General features: G+C 49.7%; 1 pseudogene; it reads left to right on the top strand.

Moving 5' to 3' along the window:
* Positions 1-5,403: 5,403 nt before the first annotated feature.
* Positions 5,404-5,576, top strand: LOC144122229 (U2 spliceosomal RNA; annotated as a pseudogene).
* The last annotated feature ends 410 nt before the right edge of the window (positions 5,577-5,986 follow it).

The raw sequence follows: 5,986 nt of genomic DNA, 5'->3' as shown, positions 1-5,986 counted from the left end.
ACAAGGAAGAGAGCTTCTTCGTTTTAAAGGTCTACAGCAGGCTGTCGCACTGAAAGGTTAAATTCGGAGCTCTCTTTTGAAACTCTACGCAACGCCAAACGACAGGCGCTGGTAATAATGGGGGACTTTAACGCTTCGCAAGCAGCATGTGGCTCTTGCCGCGAATTCGTCAACGGAAGAGATCGCTGGCTAGAGTAAAAAGTATTACGCTCCTGACAGATCCCGAGACCCCCATGAGAGGGGAGAGCAGCGTGAGTGTGGACACCTTATCCGAGCTTACATTCAACAAACGCATAACGAGTCTGACGTGGTGCAACACGCAAGAAGATTTAGGGAGCGATCGCCACATATTAGAGACGGTCGTCAGCGCGACACCTGTCTGGAGAAAGGGCAGGAAAGTAGCCATGGTAGAATGCAACGCTTTGCGCACTGGGAGAGACAAGACGAAGTGGAGATCGATGAAATTAAAGACATCGAAAAATGGTCCAAAATACTTGGCCAGAACGTGAAAGATACAAAAAGAGAGGTTCCGGCGTAGGCTGAACTTGATGCCGCGGACAGCCCACTCCTTCGCCTATGGCAAGCAAAAAAGAGCACGGAAAAAGGACTAAATTGGCAGCGGTGGAATCGCACCTTGAGGAGACGAATCGCCAAACTAAACAAGGATATCCAAGACTACGCGGTCAAGCTATCAATACAAAACTGGGAATCCACCTGCAACAGGATGGAGAGTACCATAGGTCTAGCCAAGATGCGCAATCTCATTCACTGCATTGTGGACCCCGTGGGTTGCAAAACAGCGTGACGGCAGAACCTGCAGAACATCGTGCACTCGCACGAAGGCACTGAAGAAGATCTGTTGAGAGAAATACGGGAAAGGTACATAGGAGATATCAGCAGGGAGGAGTTCTTCGAGTACAAGGGGAGACCAAAGACGAAGTTGGACTAATCCATAACTGAATCGGATGTCTGGGCGGAGATTACCAGACTAAGGACTAAATTTGTGGCGGGTTCAGACGGAGTGAGTAACAAAATCCCCCGAAACCTTGACAACCCTATCATAGCCCTCACAAATTTTATGCAAAAATGCTGGGAGAGAAGTGACCTGCCAAAGCAGTGGAAGATTGCGGAAGTACTAATGATGCGGAAACTCGGAATGAAACTGCAGATCGAGAACCTAAAGCCCATCTCACTGACATCGTGCACGGGCAATCTCTTGGAGCACGTAATCTAAACGAGGCTAAACAATTACATGGAAAGCAACGAATTCTACCCGCGCTCGATGACAGGCTTTGGACTTTGGCTGTCCTTGATTGGCTCAGGACGTAATGCTGCAGCTCAAGCATCTAATCACTAGTTCGGAGACGGGGGACGTGACAGCTATCCTGAGGCTGGACCTGGAGAAGACTTTCGACAACGTCCACCGCAGAGCCATCCTAGAGAACCTACAAGACCTGAACGTAAGCAATCGAACTTACAATTACATCAAGGACTTTCTGTCGAACCGCGAAGCCCGCTTCCAAATGAAAGCACTTGAAGTCGGAGTACATTAAGATCGGCAGCAGAGGGACTCCCCAGGGCTACGTGCTATCGCCCTTCTTGTTCAAAGTGGCCATGATCGAACCCCCCGAGAAATTGGAAGCCATAGAAGGTCTAAACTACAGCCTGTATGCGGAGAACATTACGATGTGGGTCGCAAAAGGAAGTGACGGCTAAACCGAAGAAACTTTGCAGATGGCCATCCAGTCCATCGATAATTATGTAAGAGACAGGGGGCTGAAATGCTCGCCACAATAGTCAGAACTACTCGTGTACCAACCGCCCCGCAGGGGCACGAAGGACAGGATACCGACAGTCGCTCTTAGGACCGAAGGCGATCCAATTCCCACGGTAGACCATATCAGAATGCTGGAATTGCTGATCCAAGCAAATGAACTCAACGCGGAAACGATAAAGAAAGTCGAAGGGCGCACTCAGTAAACCATGAGACTCATCAGGAGGGTTGCCAGTAGAAGATCGCGAATGACAGCGCCAACTTAGTAAGGCTAGTCTAGGCCTTCATCATAAGTAGGATCACCTACGTCGCTCCGTACCCCGTACTTCAGCGTTAAGCTCGGCAAGAAATAGAAGATCGGGGGAGGAGGAGAAGAACTTTAATGGAACAGGAGAGGTCTGCCTGGTTGTCGGGGGTAAGATACGAAAAATTGTCAGGCGGGCGCTGGGGCTACCAGTCCGCACGGCGAATGAAAAGAAATGATAGACCCAGGACTTCACAGTATGTTGGGATAAATCATAGAAGCCTGCCTGGCGTCACAATACGAAAGACTCGAGAATATAACCGCACCGGCCAGCACGTTCTAGCGAAGCTAAAGATCTGCTGCGAAGAAGAACAAGGCTTCAAGGTCGATCGGCCGCGGGAGGTGAGGTGAGGACCTGCCTCAAGATCCCCCAACAAGGAACATGCAACCAGAACAACACAAAGGCGGATCGCGAGAGAAGAGGGCCGAGGCTTTAGAGAAACGCTTTCAACGCTCACAGAACGGGGTCTATGTGGACGTCGCCGACGCCGCCTACTACGGGTACAGTCGAGAGATGATCGTAGCCGTGATGACTGCCGATAAGAAACTTACAGCTAGCGGGATCGGTCACAACAGACAGGGCAGGAACGGCGAAAGAATCCGCATTCGCTGCCATAATAGCCAAAACCATACTCAGCGACTCAAGGTCGGTGGTTAACTAAAGGAAGAATCTAAAGGAACAATGTTTTATGAAGCACTAAGAATTCTGCAAACCTGCCAAGACGACAGGCCGATACAAATTAGCTCGACTCCACGCGCACGCCTCCCTCGCTGAGAACGAGGTAGTTCGCGAATTGGCTCGTGGTCTTGCTTCCCGAGCCGGTGTGGTACCTGTCCCTTTCACGGGACGCGGCCACTTAGTCAGCTACAGGTTGATTATCCAACACTACAGAATGGGATTGGCCAAAAACCGCCTCGTTATACAAAGGTCAGTTAGCAACATGGCAACCCCTGCAAAGAAACTCGTATCTGAACTCGTTTACTTGCAGCCATTACTATCCGAGGCGATAGGTGTAAGTCATTGATAGGTGTAAGTCATGCAAGGATCGGGCTGATCTCAGCCATATTATATGGGGATACGCACAGGCACCACTTGAAGGTCGTAATATTAGGACGCTAGAATGAAGGGAGACCATACTACTCAATTCGGACCCAGAGACTCAGCTACGGATCGTTCAACTGGCCGAAGACGCCGCCGGGATCAAATGACTTTTAGCCGTCTTCTAAGCGGGAGGGCTAAATCACTCCCTGTATCTGTTGGACAATAAGGTTATTTCATCCATTCACAGCTGACCGAACTTGAAATGTAACTTGGTTACGTTTTTTATCGCGGTGAAGTGTTTTGCCATGAAAGTCATGGAAGACAGCTAGGTGATAACAGCGGCATTAGGAATTGAGAGGTCGTAAAACCCTGAAACGTCGGAGTATCGCATCGAAAGGTTTTCCAGGAAAAATCCGTTACAAAGAAAGCAGTGCATGGAATAGCTAAACATTCGGTGCATGCAATGTGAAATCGGGTGTGAAGCTCGTCGTTAAGGCAGGTCTATTTTATTTTCCAGCGCTCCTTGTTCCTATCTTTCTTTCCTAATATATGAATGTAGAACTGATCGGTTTATTTATTTATTTAAATATTTATTTATTGAAGTTGACAACGAAAGATTCCTAGAGGTCTGCCCTTCGATACCTATACTGAAGCTGAACGAGACCGAAATACCCTTTCTCATGGTGCATAGGTTCCCTCTGACAATGTTTCCACGTAAGAACGCTGAACTATTCAGCCCTTACGCAGTACGGAAGAAAGAGAGTGGCATGAGGGAAACAGACAGCAAGAGTTGGCGTTCATGCTGAGGCTGCGAGAGAAAAGAGAGCTACATTCTCGTGTCCAAGGAACATTGGCTTCACTGAAGGAAAAGCCGCTTAATTCACGAACCGGGGCTGGACAAGGGAGTCGATAAGAGCGCAACGGCGGTAAGCTTGGGGCGGCGGTTTGGTTAGCCCCCATTCTCCAGAGCAAGGTCATTCATCAAGCCTAATTGCCGCCACACCCACGCTTAGGTAGAGCGCCAGCCACGACAAGGAAGGCGGCCACCAAGAGCAAGGCGCTGGTCGCCGACTCTGCGCAGATACCCCCGCGTCCGCGAGCAAGAGCGCAGCGGTCTCTCGCTGCTTGGCCGACCGCGGCGTCAAAAAACGAAAGCTGTCCAAGCGGGGCGAAATGGAGAATATGAGGGCTATGATGTGTCCACGCTGGCGTTGTGGCCCGGGAATAGAGGTAACAAGAAAAGATAAAGCGGGTAGTGACAGATAACTCCGGAAGTTCACGCTGAATAGCCAGCATCAAAAGTATCCACAAGCTCGGTTTTTATCGAGATTGTCTGCTTTCACTTAGGCTTTTAAAGTGCCCAATTAATGGTTCCGCGCTATTGGGCACGCCATAGCAGTACCTAGCGAAATCAACAGTTTTCGCTATCATGGCTTGTCTCATATCGGTAACAGGCAATCCGAGCAGCTTGGTTGGTTGGTTTGTCGGCATATGGGTGTTTAACGTCCCAAAGTGACTCTCGCTCTGAGGGACGCCGTAGTGAAGGTCTCCGGAAATTTCGACCACCTGGGGTGCTTTAGCGTGCACTGACATTGCACTGTATGCGGGCTTTTAGAATTTCACCTCCATCGAAATTCGACCCCCGAAATCAAGAGGAAGAAATGGGCTTGGGCAGGACATGTACTGCGAAGGCAAGATAGCCGCTGGTCCTTAAGGGTAACGGAGTGGATTCCGAGAGAAAGCAAGCGTAGCAGGTGGCGGCAGAAGGTTAGGTGGGCGGATGAGATTAGGAGGTTTGTAGTCGTAGGATGGGCGGAGCTGGCAAATTACAGGGTTAATTGGAGAGACATGGGAGAGGCCTTTGCTCTGCAGTAGGTGTAGTCAGGCTGATGATGATGACGATGAGACGATTCATAAACATCTGTTGCTGACCCATCGCTTTGTGCTTTTTGGCGTTCTACATCGACCCACCCATGCGCCGCCGAGGGTCGGCAACACGTGAGAAAAGGTCTCTCAGAAGCCACCGCCCAGAGTCTTAACGCAGAATTGATGGGCGGGTATTCGCTCTGAAGTGGCTGTACTTGCTACTCTGATTGAAACGGAGAACCTACGGAAAGGATAACAAACTGAAGGCGGCTGAAAAGTTGGACTCCGTATTCGTAGTCCACTTCTAATATGTGTGTGACAAATCCAGGATAACACCCCTGGAAAGGAGAAGAAACCAGACTGTAGGGTGCAGTGCAACGGAGACAAAGGCAGGACTGGAGACAACGCCCGGGTGGAATCTCGGGTGGTGTCCACCACCATCTTGTCTGATACCTGATTTAATATCTGCTGCGGGTCCTTGGACCCAAGATATTAAATTTATTTTTGAAATATGGCGGAGTAATTAGCTTGAAGCACTCTCGCATGGGTCGGCCCGGTATTGCACTGCCTCCGGGATCGGCCCGGGGCACATTAGCACGCGCCTTTTCTTTCTATCTTTCTTCTCCTATCCTTTAACTCTCCTACTTTCAGCACGCGGCAGCGAGCATGGTTCGGCTTGAGCCAGTAGGAAGGCTCGTGCACTTTCCTTTTCTTCCTATCAGCAACAACAGCAGCAGCAACGAATACGAAGTAGTTATGCCCTATCCTGTCCCTGTCTCTGTCTGACCTCTTGAGATATTTCGGACCCACTAGCTATCGCGTCGATCTCATAAAATGAAGAGGAGGTGGTAGGAAAATGAAACTGCTGCTCAAAATTAGCATGCGGCAGTGAAGAAGAAAGGGATGGAACCCTTCAGGTGTTGTCAGAACGAGGGGACAGCGTCATGAGCAAATTAAGAGAACTGTAAGCGAGAACGTGTACCTCGCAAGATGTAAAGTG

Source organism: Amblyomma americanum, chromosome 2 (assembly GCF_052857255.1).
Source record: "Amblyomma americanum isolate KBUSLIRL-KWMA chromosome 2, ASM5285725v1, whole genome shotgun sequence".
NCBI lineage: Eukaryota > Metazoa > Arthropoda > Arachnida > Ixodida > Ixodidae > Amblyomma > Amblyomma americanum.
The sequence above is the reverse complement of the archived record's forward strand: the minus strand, read 5'-3'. Positions and strand labels throughout refer to the sequence as shown.